Source organism: Periplaneta americana, chromosome 9, assembly GCF_040183065.1.
Source record: "Periplaneta americana isolate PAMFEO1 chromosome 9, P.americana_PAMFEO1_priV1, whole genome shotgun sequence".
Classification (NCBI taxonomy): Eukaryota; Metazoa; Arthropoda; class Insecta; order Blattodea; family Blattidae; genus Periplaneta; species Periplaneta americana.
The window spans coordinates 161,043,036-161,058,047 of NC_091125.1; the positions used below are offsets into that span (position 1 = coordinate 161,043,036).

The 15,012-nt window shown below is 38.0% G+C and overlaps 1 protein-coding gene and 1 non-coding gene across 3 annotated transcripts in view; one reads left to right on the forward strand and one right to left on the reverse strand.

Annotated features, from left to right (window-relative positions):
• The window catches only part of LOC138706670 (uncharacterized), a 507,718-nt gene that overhangs the window by 475,808 nt on the left and 16,898 nt on the right, over positions 1 to 15,012 (reverse strand). The gene's annotated exons all lie outside the window — the stretch shown is intronic.
• TRNAT-CGU (transfer RNA threonine (anticodon CGU)) lies at positions 11,863 to 11,935 on the forward strand. Its single transcript has one exon. It is a non-coding gene; the product is annotated as a tRNA-Thr (tRNA).

Below are 15,012 nucleotides of genomic sequence, written 5' to 3' on the forward strand. Positions count from 1 at the left end.
GCTTTCACTATTGTTAATGCCCTTCCAAGATTGTTAATGTTGCTTTCACTATTGTTAATGTTCTTTCACATTGTTAATGCTTTTGGCACCTCGATCATTTTCCTGCCACTATAGTTAATGTTCCTGTCACCATCGTTAAATGTTCCTGCCACCACTGTTAACGTTATTACCACCATTATCGATGTTCCTGCCACCATTATCGATGTTCCTGCCACCATCGTTAACGTTTCTGCTACCATTGTTAACATTCCTTTCACCATCGTTAATGTTCCTGCCACTATTGTTAACGTTGACGCCGTCATCATTGTTAACGTTTCTGCCACCATTGTTAACGTTACTACCAATATTGTTAGCGTATCTGCCATCACTGTTAATGTTCCTGTTATCGCTTAATGTTGCTGTCACTATTACTAATGTCGTCCTAAGTGGTGTCGCGGCTATCACGTTGGCCGTCGTATCCGAGAACCGTGGGTTCAAATCCGGCCAGCTAGTGGTATATTTTGAATGCCGACAAATCTATGGCACGCCTTTCTCAGAGAGGAAAGTAAACGGCCATAACTCGAGAACGACACATCGTATAGCGTTCGTTCTAGCGTCATTCTATTCAGAAATATAAGTTCTATAAGTTTCTAAAGTTTAAAGAAGTCTCACATAGTTATGCTCAAGAGCTAGTCTCAGTGGAATGTCGAAGCATTAGATAAAATTACAGACATGTCTGAGCCAGTGTAAAGCTTGTCTATAATAAATAAAATCGTATAAAATATGAACAGTGTAGTCTCATTCTATTACGGAGATACCTCTCACAGGTATTCAACGCAGATTATTGCTTTGTCAAAGTACATAGCTCCAGAAGTTTTTTACTCTATTTTTTTCGTTACGGCTTATTGTTATCATTATCGTTACTATAGGCCAGCATTTCTCAAAGTGAGTGCCGCAGAACCGCAAGGGATCAGCGAACTAAATCCTATGGAGCCCGCAATTCCCCTAATTGTTGTCAAAAGCCACCAATTATTATTATTATTATTATTATTATTATTATTATTATTATTAAACATGTACAATAGAAAATACATATTTATCTTTTTATCACTGGATTACCTGCATGTGTGTCGACCAAAACGAAAAAAAAAAACTATACTAATTAATGCAGGAGCAGAAATAACTTTCCGATATAAAACCAAATATAAAAAGTTACAAGCCTTAAAAATGATATCACATACTACATGTATTTGCTTAAAGAGCTCAACTTACAAAAAGTAAAATACCAATAGGTACCTTCTTAGTTGATAAAAATGTTTCTCTTGTTTGAAATGCAAAAAACGAAGAGCATATTACCCCATTTGAATGCAAAGTGGCTTTATTTACTTGTATCTTTGGACTGAGAGTTAAAATATGTTAACAGGATAACTGGTTACATGATAGAGAACTGGACTGCTACAAAAATCGTAAAACGTATAATTAGGCAATCCCTCCAGCACACTTTATTTTTAATTATTGATCTTCGTGTTTTAATTGGAAGCCAATACAGATGACCATGGAGGCGGAGCCGATAAAAATGTATACACTCCGACTTCGAAAAAATTTCACCATTTCGCTACGTTGCGAGCCGACGAGGGCATGAAGCTTAACGATATTCAATGACGTGGTGAGCCACATGGCAATTAGTTCATGATTTAAAAGTTTTTTTTTTTAATGTGGAACATTTAACTGACCATCTTTTTCGGCAAACATGTCTGTTACCATTTCTGTAATACACTACGCGCAACTTGCTCCTTAGCGGGAGCGGGACGATATAACTCACAACTCATTGTCCCTTAGCAGCAGCAGGCCGATGCAACTCGCAACCTATTACTGGAAAAATAAATTAAGTTTGAATATGATGGTATATGTAGAAACGAATGCTGCATTTAATTTCCTGTACTGGTTATGATATTCATTAAAAGTTATATTTCTTTCTTTCATATTATGCTAAGAAGATTCTAACCAGGCGGTGACCTATGATTATTTGAAATCACATTACCACAAACTACTTAAAGGTTCCATGCAATTATAAAGATTCTACGAATCCTCTATTTTATTTAGTCGTCTTTTTTTATTTAGCTTACACTTTTAATAGAACATTGTTTGCCGGCAACTACAAAAATAAATATTTAGCATCGTTCCTTTTGAGGCAGCTTGGTTTACTGCACATTGCTGATTGGTAGGGTAAAGCTAGGAGGGAAGACCATACTATTAGACCATACTTACTTACAAATGGCTTTTAAGGAACCGGAGGTTCATTGCCGCCCTCACATAAGACCGCCAACGGTCCCTATCCTGAGCAAGATTAATCCAGTCTCTACCATCATATTCCACCTCCCTCAAATCCATTTTAATATTATTCTTTCATCTACGTCTCGTCGACCTGGTTGGCGAGTTGGTATAGCGCTGGCCTTCTATGCCCAAGGTTGCGGGTTCGATCCCGGGCCAGATCGATGGCATTTAAGTGTGCTTAAATGCGACAGGCTCATGTCAGTAGATTTACCAGTATGTAAAAGAACTCCTGCGGGACAAAATTCCGGCACATCCGGCGACGCTGATATAACCTCTGCAGTTGCGAGCGTCGTTAAATAAAACATAACATTTCTACGTCTCGGCCTCCCCAAAGATCTTTTTCCCTCCAGCCTCCCAACTAACACTATAGATGCATTTCTGGATTCGCCTATACGTGCTACATGCCCTACCCATCTCAAACGTCAGGATTTAATGTTCCTAATTATGTCAGTTGAAGAATACAAAGCGTGCAGTTCTGCAGTATGTAACTTTCTCCATTCTCCTGCAGCTTCATCCCTCTTAGCCCCAAATATTTTCCTAAGTACCTTATTCTCGAACACTCTTAACCTCTGTTCGTCTCTCAAAGTGAACGTCCAAGTTTCACAATCATACAAAACAACCGGTAATATAACTGTTTTATAAATTCTAATTTTCTGATTTTTGGAAAGCAGGCTGGATGACAGAAGGTTCTCAACCGAATAATAGCAGGCATTGCCCATTTTTATTCTGCATTTAATTTCCTCTTGAGTGCCATTTAAATTTGTTACTGTGGCTCTAAAGCAGTGATCGTCAGCACTCGCTGAAATGGGTAGAGTGCAAGGAGGGTAAGTAACTCTGCTCCGTCGTGCACAAGGGATAGAGAGACAGCAAACCCGCCAGCAGCGACGATTGCACGCTAGGGCTGTGTCTTGTCCGCGGGTAATAGACGCTAGCACGAGCGTGCAGTGTTTTGATGACCGCTGCTCTAAGGTATTTGAATGTTCCCACTTTTTTAAAGGATAACAAAGATAGAATAGAAAATATAATACATGTTAACGTAATGTAGTAGACATGAATGTAACTGCTAACATGAGAATCTACTACTAATTCCACAATTTGGGACATCTGGCCGACATCTACGGCTGATCACTAGGATCCAGAATACAAAGCAGAGGTTAAATTAAAAATAAAATGCAATATGATTTGCGGAGAGAATACGGAACAAAAAAAAAAATGTAAAAAATTGCACAAAATTGTAAAAATTGTAGAAAATTACTAAATTGTAAAACTATAAAAATTTGTAACAATTGTAATTGTAATATTGTAAAATGTTGACTTTTTCCACATCTTAAAGCTTCATTGCTCATGTAAGATATATGGAATAAAATAAATGAATGAATGAATGAATGAATGAATGAATGAATGAATGAATGAATGAATGAATGAATGAATGAATGAATGAATGATAAATTTAAAAATAAAGTACAATTTAATTTCGGAGAAACCTGAGATGGAAGTACAATGAAGAGCAATGAAATGAAGTAAAAAAAATACAGAGCGTTCGCCTACGGGTGGGGCCAGGAAAGCGGCCTGCCTGCGGTGACTGTAAGCTTCCGCTTTCTATACTATACTCTGTAGAGTTTTAATTTTAAAAATTTAGCAGCAGTAAAGACTGATGTTTTTTAAACACTAACTTCCTGTGAAACACGTCTTAGAGATTTATTAGGAGAGCGTGTAAATGATGCACTGATTTCATCAATTTTTTCTTCCGTCAATACTCTTTGTTTTCGCTTAGGAATTGTAGCATTTATCGACCCTGTTGTCCTTAATTTGTTTTTTTTTTTTTATTTTATTGGGTTATTTTACGACGCTTTATCAACATCTAGGTTATTTAGCGTCTGAATGAAATGAAGGTGATAATGCCGGTGAAATGAGTCCGGGGTCCAGCACCGAAAGTTACCTAGCATTTGCTCGTATTGGGTTGAGGAAAAATCCCGGAAAAAACCTCAACCAGGTAACTTGCCCCGACCGGGATTCGAACCCGGGCCACCTGGTTTCGCGGCTAGAAGCGCTGACCGTTACTCCACAGGTGTGGACCTTAATTTGTTAACAAGACGTCTAACAGTTCCTCTACTCTGAATTGGAGCACCCAGATATTTCACTTCAATTTGCCTACGTACCTCTCTATATGACTGTTTTCACATATGCATCATACATAAAAACTCTCTGTTCAAGCGTGAATTTTGCGTTTTGCATTGTTAACCAATTTTACACACACGCTGAATATTTAAGCAACTGTGTCAAGAAACTGCACTGTACGTGTTAAATACTGCAACATCTGGCTCACAACTGATAACTTGTCGACTTTGATGTCCTTGATTGTTGAGCGTGTCTCAACAACTGCGCGCACAAAGCGGCGTATCAGTACATGCCGCTTTCCTGGCCCCACCCATAGGCGAACGCTCTGTATATATTACGTATTGTTATACAAGTGTTTGTGTAAAATGGATAATGAATCTCTCAATACCATTAGACTAATTTTGTTAATGTCCTCATTAGAAAATTTAAGAGAAAGGAGAATGGTTTTGGTTAACTTAAATGAAGTTCCCCTAGCGCCAAAAAGAAGTCCTTTCACTTCCCATGTATTAATATTCATTTTGTATCTCTCACTGAAGTGAGGAATACATGGGTCGCAAATAGACTTCTTTTCATCGTTAACGATATTGGCTCGTTGATCATCCTTCTCAAAACGGACAGTGGGGTCAAGAATGAAGGCCCATTCACAATGAAAATTAAACATAACCGTAACATAAACACAGAAGTTTGCGCCCAGGCTACCAAATGGGATCATTCACAATGATTCACATAAGCATTGACATAAACATTACCGTAAGACGTTAACATGAAAGTTTTCAAACTCCAAACTCATGCTTATGCTCACGTGATTTGCAAACAGTACACAATCGTGGAGCGCTGAAGTATACGACAGAATATGAGGAAATGGCGACGTTATGTTTCCATGGTTACCAAGTATGTTTGCTGTTATGTTTATGTTCCCATCGTGAATTATGGTATGACTTCTTGATTTTACCGTAACGTTTATATTCTTAAGTTAACGCTTACGTTAAGTTTAATTTTCATTGTGAATGAGCCTTGAGGCTTCTTGGATTCCGGCGATCTATGGCTATAATGTCTGCTCTTCTCGTAGTTTCGGAATGCACGAAATATGTTAACGAAAATGTACGTGTCGATTTCGTCATACGCCTTTTTAGTAACCACAACCGCAAACAAAAATTACGCTTCCTTTTTATACGCCCATGGTTGAATTCGGAAGCAATATCGGTTGAGGTCCGGTTCAGAAAATTATACAGGCGCTAGAGGCCGACTTATATATCACATGATGTTCTGATCAAGAAATTTTTCCAATAAAACGGGATTTACTGCTTGAAAATAAACTCGTCTCCTATACGCCCAACTTACTCCACTTTCCCCTTCTTCTCTATGAAGACATTCAGCTCAACAAGTTAAGAGTATAAAAACTTAACGTTTGCTTCGTTTCTTCCTGTCGAGTCGCAGTCAAGAACAGAAGCCTTCCTTAAGGAACAACCCAATAACGTTCTCGGACTGCTGCAGTCATTCAGATGGATGAAGCACCGTAGAAATCTTCCAATATCGACAGCAGACCAACTCCTGACGTTGACGGCAAAAGAATTAAATGAACATGTTCTATACTACAGAGTGGTCCGTACCACCCTGCGGTGGCAGGATGGTCTAGATCATAAAACGGTCCAGGTTCGAGCCCACCAGACTTGGGAGTTTTCATTGAAATATCCATGGCGATAGGCCAAACTTGTGGCGAACAAGGTAGCAGTGTTTTTCTTGGAGTTCACATTTCCCATGCATTAATCCGTCCGATCTCTATCCCACAATCTCACATATTGAATAACAAAGTTAACCTACGAGTAATAATAACATAGTAAAATAAAGAGTGCGGCAAAACATACTAACTAATTTTAAGTTTTAAAGTTTAAATAAAAAACAGATGGATCAAAATAAGGAAACTGTATTAATATGAAATGTATCTAAACAGTGGGAAATTTAGGTTTACATGCGTTGCCATCGCGATATCAAATGACTTGCGCAAAACAACAGGAATTGAATAGGATAATGAATACACGGAATTGAAATTAAATCAATTGTAATCTGTAACGAATTCCAACTATGCCGTGGACGGATGAAGAACGTGCTTACGCTGTGCTATCGTTTTGGTAAGTGGTAATTCCGTAGTCGCTGTTCCGTTTCCCGGACGCTTAATTTCTTCACGTGGCGACGTCCCCTGGCCAGCACGATCACCAGATCTTGCACCCTGCGACTTTTTTCTATGAGGGCATCTTAAGGCTGACTTTTCCAGACCTACGAAATGCAATACAGGAAGAAATTGGTCTTATTCCTCAAGAAATGCTAGTTAGAGTGATTCAGAATTTCAGAAGTCGCATTCAACAATGCATTGATAGTGAAGGATACCACTTGAGAGACACGTTATTCAAAAGATGAAACATTCCCACTGTTAAGATACCATTCATATTAATAAAGTTTCCTTATTTTGATCCATCTGTTTTTTATTTAAATTTTAAATTAGGGAAGATGATATGCCGCACCCTTTACATGGTGATCCGACTGGGAAGACTGTAACATTATCGATTTCTAACTCGGAGCTCTCTGAACAACATACTCTCGTCCACACTGTGAAGTAACGGTTAGCGTGTCTGGCCGCGAAACCAGGTGGACCGGGTTCGAATCCCGGCAAGTTATCTGGTTGAGGTTTTATCAGAAATTTTCCTCAACCCAATATGAGGAAATGCTGGACACCAGCATTATCACCTTCATCTCATTCAGACGCTAAATAACTAGAGATGTTGATACAGTGTCGTAAAATAACCTACTAAAAAACACCACTCTCTCGTTGAAACCGCTGTTGAACAGACGTTACACTTTAAAATTTAAATATCTCTTCCATGTAAATGAGAGTGTGAATATCCATGACGTAATCATACGGGGACGTGAAAATCCGCATGTTTCTCATGAACTAGAACGAGAAAGTCCTAAAGTTAATGTTTGGTGCGCGGTAAGCCGCTATAATCTGTATGGGCCGTTTATCTTCGATCAGGACCATATTGGACATGTTGAAAAACTTTTTCGAACCAAACTGCAACAGGAAAACAACATGGGTATCGTGTTCCAACAGGATGGTGCACCACCTCATTGGGCAACAGACGTCCGTGATTATCTAAATAATACATTTGGTAACAACTGGTACGGTCGAGGAGGATCAATTATGTGGCCTCCGAATTCCCCAGACTTGACACCACACGATTTCTTTCTCTGGGGTTTCGTGACGCAAGATTAATATTTAATATTAATTTATATGCATACATTCATATCATCATACGACTTTCAAGTAGTAGTTTCCCTCACAGTTTAATATTAATTTATATATATATACAGGGTGATTCACGAGGAAAGGTCAAAAATTTAGTATACGATATCTAAGGCCATTTTGAGTGAAAAAGTTCATATGAACATAAGTCCGTTTTCGAACGAGGGCGGAGCTAGATGCATTTTTTAGTAAAACGTCTCGCTCCAATGTGAATCAGACATCTTGCTGACGTGAGATGTGAGACAAGGTCACGGATCGCAATGAACGTGGATAAGTTCGTTCACCTCACAAACCGGGTGACAGGGCGTTACAAATGTTCAATCGCCTGCCCTTGTCTGATGTAATGACACAGATCCCGCATATAACACAAATACACTATCGCTTATCAGTTCACAGCAGTTCAGTCAGCTACTTACGGTACAGTAGTTATACAAGTACAGTTATCGGAAGTGTTAAGTTGTGTTTTCCAAGATGCCTTATAAAGTTTCGATTGCAGAATACGTCGATATTGTGTATGTTTATGGTTTGTGTGATGGAAGTTCCTTGCGTGCCGTCGTTGAATATGAACGACGCTTTCCGAACAGAAGGGTACCATTTCGAAGAGTATTTACTATCTATGGGGTTGGATGAAAGACTTGGTATACCAAAGGAAGGTGAAAACGAGAGAAGCGCTAATAAACCGTATTTTTGATGCTGCAAGCCGCATAAAGAACAGCCACGTGCAACTCTCCCTAGCGTTGAGCGCGATTCACGCCCAAGCGCAACAGTGCATTGAAGCAGAAGGAGGTACCTTTGAAAATGTGCGAAAACATCGACCCCGACGTCTAGAATATTAGGTATGTATGCATACGTGATTATAAACTTTAAATTTGTCCGTTATCTATCTCTAAATGCGAGTTAGTACAATGGAATCTCAGAAGTTTTTGTGAAATCAAAGAGCCATATCTCCGTAACCGTTCGAAAACGGACCTATATTCATACGAACTTTTTGACTCAGAATGACTCCAGAATTCACATCGTAAATTTGTTTACCTTTCCTCGTGAATCACACTGTATACATACATAAATATATACGATATATACGTAGTGAAGATGACGTCCAAAACGGTGCACCATGTAGACTCAAAATCTTCATGCATCTTAATTGAACGTGCGTTTTAAATGTGATTATTTCAATATTCTTCCCAGATTGCAAGCGTACGCGCATGGAAAACTGAACTGTGTAGATGCAGCTTAAGAGATACAGTATAAATAGTGAGTGACAAATGTCGAGGAAGGTATGAGAGAAGTATGAGACTGGTCGAGCTACATACACTAATAATGAGATTGAATTGCTGGTGTTCCTTTTCTTGACTTGATATACAGAGTGATTTATATAGAACTTAAACATTTCTTTCTTTAATTATTCCGTTGGAAATTCATTCAATGACCCAATTTTAGCACCAAATTAAGCAGAATGTTCTGGAGTTTCGATTCCTTGTCACTAGATGCGCAGATGTTTATGTTTTATTCCTATTGTTGGCAGCACTGACCCAATTTTAGCACCAAATTAAGCAGAATGTTCTGGAGTTTCGATTCCTTGTCACTAGATGCGCACATGTTTATGTTTTATTCCTATTGTTGGCAGCACTAGATGCGCAGATGTTTATGTTTTATTCCTATTGTTGGCAGCTGTTTTCGACATTTTGTGTCAACGTGAAAATACAGTACACATTAAATCAACGACTCTTCCTTGTGAAGCAATACTGGATTACGAATTCAATTACAGCTACTCAAAGGGCATACCAGAGAGAATTTGGTGTTCGCAATCCTCCCAAAAGAAACACATTACTGGGACTGGTAAAGAAATTGGAAACAACTGGATCTCTGGTGAGTGAAAAGGGCAAGCATCGTTCATCTAGGCTTCCCACGGTTGTTGTTGACGTAAGAGAACGACTGGAGCAGTCACCCAAAAAATCATTAAGACGTTTGTCGCAGGAGACAGGGTACACCTACTCAATGTGTCAGAGAGCCTAAAGCCATATAGGGTTACGGTTGCTCATCAGCTACAGGAACCAGATAAGGATAAAAGATTGAATTATTGCCGTTGGTTTCAGACGTTCATTGTGCAAAATCCTGCCATATTGTCCATCACATGGTTCACAGATGAAGCATGGTTCCATTTATCCGGTTATGTGACGACCGAATAATTTCCAGGAACCTGTGGCCACCGAGATCTCCGGATTTGACAACGCCGGACTTCTTTCTATGGCGTTACTTAAAAGACAGGGTTTACGCCACACGTCCCCAGACATTGGACGATCTGAAGCACAACATCACACAGGAGATTCAAGCTAATAACAGAGTCCTCCAACGAGTGGCCAGTAACATGGAACGACGTGTTGAGTTGTGCCTTATGCAGGATGGAGGACATTTTCAACATTTGCTATAGAGGTAAATAATCTCCCAAAATTTCTCTATATTTTAGGTATAATAAGTTGTCGCTAGCACAATTCGTTTTGAAACAATTGACGAAAGAAATGTGTCAGTTCTATATAAATCACCCTGTAGTTTGAACCTTGGAAACCGATTCACTTGTATTGTTCACAGGACCGAGAAAGCAATTAGGGTAGAAAACGCTGGAAAAGAGGAAAAGAGGAAGAGAGAAGTGTCCCATTTCCTTGATTTTGCTGCTGTTTATGTTCCATTTTTCTTGTAACTCGATCGAGTCCGTTCCCCTTCCGCCGCTGATAAGGGTATCTACGGCAGATTATGGCAGTTTCCGCCGAACTGCCCCACAAACTTGGCGCACTATCGATTCGCACGTCATGAATCACTGTGGAGCCTCGGGAAGTTTCTCTGTTCTTCCTCCACCTCCACACGAACTAGCAACCTTTTACAATTGCCATTATACTCCAACAAAACGCTCGCTATGAGTTTGGAGGGTTTCCCATACAAGATACAGTCCAAATTTAAGTATGTAATTTAATTTACCAATTCACGCTCGATAAAGATTTGAAGAAACACTTTAATTGATTTTATACAGACCTCACTATACTCCGTGTCTCACAATTAACACCGACTAATGAAATTTGCCGTGCTTCAACGAATTACAGATCAACGAGTTTTTCGATACTTCAGGTCCTCATTGTAGATTATGAAAAGTAGAGAAAAACTGAACATTTTGAAGTTGAGAGCCATTGGTAGTTGTTATGAAACACTCATTACAGGATGATTCAAAAGGTATTTGTGAAACATAGAGCTGCAAAATATCACTTACCCAATCGGTTTAGATTCGACCGGTTAGAAAGAATATCCGTCAAGGTCGGGCAACCGTCCGAATATTCGGTTTTCAACCGATTACCCCTTCTGTTTTGCAGGTTGACAGAACACCAGGCGCACTTCATCATACAAGAAAACGACATTTTCTGAGTACACAAACGGAGTAACAATTGGAGGAAATTTACTTTGTCTTATTAAAAAATGTGTTTGCTTGATATAGGTCTACAATTATTGATTGGATACTTTAATGCACTTATCTTCATAACTAATACATAAATGAACAAATGGTCACTGGTAACAAGAAAGGAAATAAATGTAATGCAGAATATGAAATCTGGTGCGTAAAGAAATGCAAGAATAAAATAAATTACAATTACTTACTAAAGAGAAGAGCAAATAAGTACATAGGCCTACATTCTAATGTAATATTTACATTTTAACCTCAAAATGCATACCTCTAAAACAGTAGTTGTTAATATGTAATGCCTTTTACTCTAAAGAGCTACATTATTATTTCATTAATAAATCATTTTTAAGGAGAAAGAGTGTTAATAACAAGGACCCGGGTTCGATCCCCGGCGCCGGAGCGAATTTTTCTCCTTAAATATTAATTGTCAATTAACATTACAGAGATTATTCTCTAGTACAAATTAATAAATCTTTAATATTCTCATAGCTAGTAGTGAATATCCTGTACAGATTACTGTGCACTTAACTGCGGAATCCCGGCCAAACAGTCACTCAGTTGAGTGCGCCCCTTGCATAATGGCAGTTGGCTTGGACATAAAACGTCAACATATGTGCCTAGCTTGGAGTCAGGCCAAAAGGGAAACACTGAAGGAGGAGTGTCCGATCCGGTGCGGTGGATTGAATTCGGCGTAGCTCAGTGGTCAGAGCGCTTGGTACGTAGAACCAAGTACCCGGGTTCGATCCCCGGCGCCGGAGCGAATTTTCTCCTCAAATATTAATTGTCAAGTACTATGAAGTTCAAATGCTTGTACTTTTACGAAGCATGTTGTTACCCTTGAAGGTACACAACTGTAATACCTAGATTGGATGAATAAATCAATCAATGAATCTATGTATGATTCAAATAATGAATCAATGAATTAATCAATGAATCAATCAATCAATCCATATATCAATGAATCAATGTCCAAATGAATCAATGAGTCGATGGATGGATGAATGGATAATGGATGAATCGATGGATGATTGATTGATTGCATGTACTGAGAGAGGAAGAACTATCAATTAAATGATCGGCCTACACGATGATAAACATGTCCTTGCAAGGGCTCTTGTAACTCCTGCATGGTCTGCCTTTGCTGTCCACCCATAAAGAATGAGAAACAACTCGAATATTCGATAAACCGACCCTGAAATACTCCGCGAGATGGAAGAGCTTTGCATACTGACTATAGCGCCAGGCGTTCAACAGCAATATTTAATTTATATTTTTCGTAACCCGTTGTGCACGAATATATTGTGAAATGCAAACTGATGGGAAAAATATGTTATCTGGAATAAATAAAGTAAATAAACAAATACATTATTTTAAATAGTTTCCGAAATAATTATACTTGAAACATTCTAACATACGATGCCAATTATAGTGTTTAGCAACCTTTTTTTTTATCTATCCATACGTCATGACTTAAGAGTCCTGCGTTTAGTTACTTTTGAGTAGCTGTAAGTTAGGAGTATAGTAGACGAGGTAAGACTTCTCCTGTGACCTTATCATGCACCATGTCTGTATCGCCAGTGGGCATGGTGGGGGAAAATAAGTTTTTAGTCTGAGCTGAACTTCCGTGTCTGTAGATTCGTGTAATATTAACGACTGTCATCTCTCATATGCCAAATTCTTTTTCTGATCGTCTACCCTCCCTTTCTCGCGCAACTCACATACCATGACTTGCCTCCTTAATTATACATGGATCATACTAGCTTCACTCACGAGGTTAGACCTGTTAGCAGAATGTTAGCACATTACGTTTTCGTCCATTCGTAATTTGGTCCTAATTTTACGTTTGTCCAGTTATATGTTTGTCCTGCATCAAATTTTGTCCACAAATCTTTCGTCCATGTCATTTTAATATTATGTGAAATTTCGTCCTATATATAATCTTGTCCTTATCTGATTTAGTCCAAATTTATTTACTTGAAATTTTCGTAGCTGTTTTTATTACAAAAAAGAATCACTGACATAAAACATGAGATTTATTTTCAGTTATTTCAAAGAACAAAGATTATGTATTCATTGCAGCTACTTCTTATAAAGTGTAATTTCATTCTTTACTTTCCATCTTCGGAATTCTGCGGGTTGCTGTATAATTTCATTACAGGTTGACCGATCCTCACATCGCTAATATAATATCCTGGTTCGATCCTTATTATAAGAGTGGTGTTGATAACAGTACCCCTCTTTTATGAGCAGTGGTTTGTTCCTTTCTGAAGTAATTACTTTGGGATCCATACCTGATAATTTTAAGTAAAACTAATGTATGCATTTCTGGATTCGCTCATACGTGCTACATGCCCTGCCCATCTCAAACGTCTGTATTTAAGGGGTTAGGTATAGCTTACAGCAGTAAAATTTTTGGAAATATTCAACATTTTTTTCCTCCATTACTGTATCTTGTACAATAACGAAAATTTGTATGTGTAAAACACTGTCCTTCTGCTATATGAAAAATATATTTTTACGATTAAAAAAAATTATTTATATATATATAAATTTTTTTTTTTTTCAAAATTCAAAATGTGCAGTTCACTGTGCAGTGATGAAGCGTTTACCTCATAACTCATAAGCTTGTTAACTTTTTCATGTTCTCTCTCTTTTATTTTATTGCTGAAACTCATGTTTACAATATCATGCTCTTTCAACTGCATTCCTTAATAAATAATATCTTTTTTTATTTTGTGTTAGAAGAAAATACTGATATTTTACCATTTTGTAAAATGAATTTTTTTTATCAGACAATCTATCAAAGGTAGAGAAGTGATCTTGCATCATATTGTAGATATGACATGCATAAATACACACAAAAAATTTCATCACAGAATGTTGTACAGTTTTTGAGTTATGTGGGAAACGCTTCATCACTGCACAGTGAACTGAATTTGGAAAAAAAAAACAATGTAAATAATATCTTTAAATCGTAAAAATATGTTTTTTCATATAGCAGAAGGATAGTGTTTTACACATACTAATTTTCATTATTGTACAAGATACAGTAATGGAGGAAAAAAATTGTTGAATATTTCCAAAATTTTACTGCTATAAGCTGTACCTAACCCCTTAATGTTCCTAATTATGTCACGTGAAGAATACAATGCGTGCAGTTCTGCGTTGTGTAACTTTCTCCATTCTCCTATAACTTCATCCCTCTTAGCCCTAAATATTTTCCTAACCTCCTTATTCTCAAATACCCTTAATCTCGGTACCTCTCTCAAAGTGAGAGTCCAAGCTTCACAACCATACAGAACAACCGGTAATATAACTGTTTTATAAATTCTAACTTTCGGGGTTTTTTGACAGCAGACTAGATGACAAAAGCTTTTCAACAGAATAATAAGAAATTCTGATCACATAAAAAGACCCTGTGTTTCGGGAATGAGGAAGTTTTTGAATTCGACTTCCAGTATGTGTGATTCAGCGCGAACTATTCGAAATATTTGCTCTTGATGGATTGAAGAAATATCTGGGAAGAAACCTCAACCAGGTAGCTTGTCCCAACCAGAATTTGAACTCGGAGCCACTCGTTTCACGGGCAGACACGCTAACCGTTACTCCACAGTCTCGTCTGACAGCTGTTGGCATGTTTAATCCGCGAAATATTATCAACTGTAGTAATCCCAATGCTTCATGCATCTCAAGATAGACTAATGGCCGGTTTTTCCAAGTATTGTTAGAAAATTTAACGACTGTTAAACTCTAAACAGTTTGTTAATTAATAAAATTGTATGTTTTCAACACCAGTTTGGTTTAACAGATTGTTAACAGTTTGGTAATTTTAAAT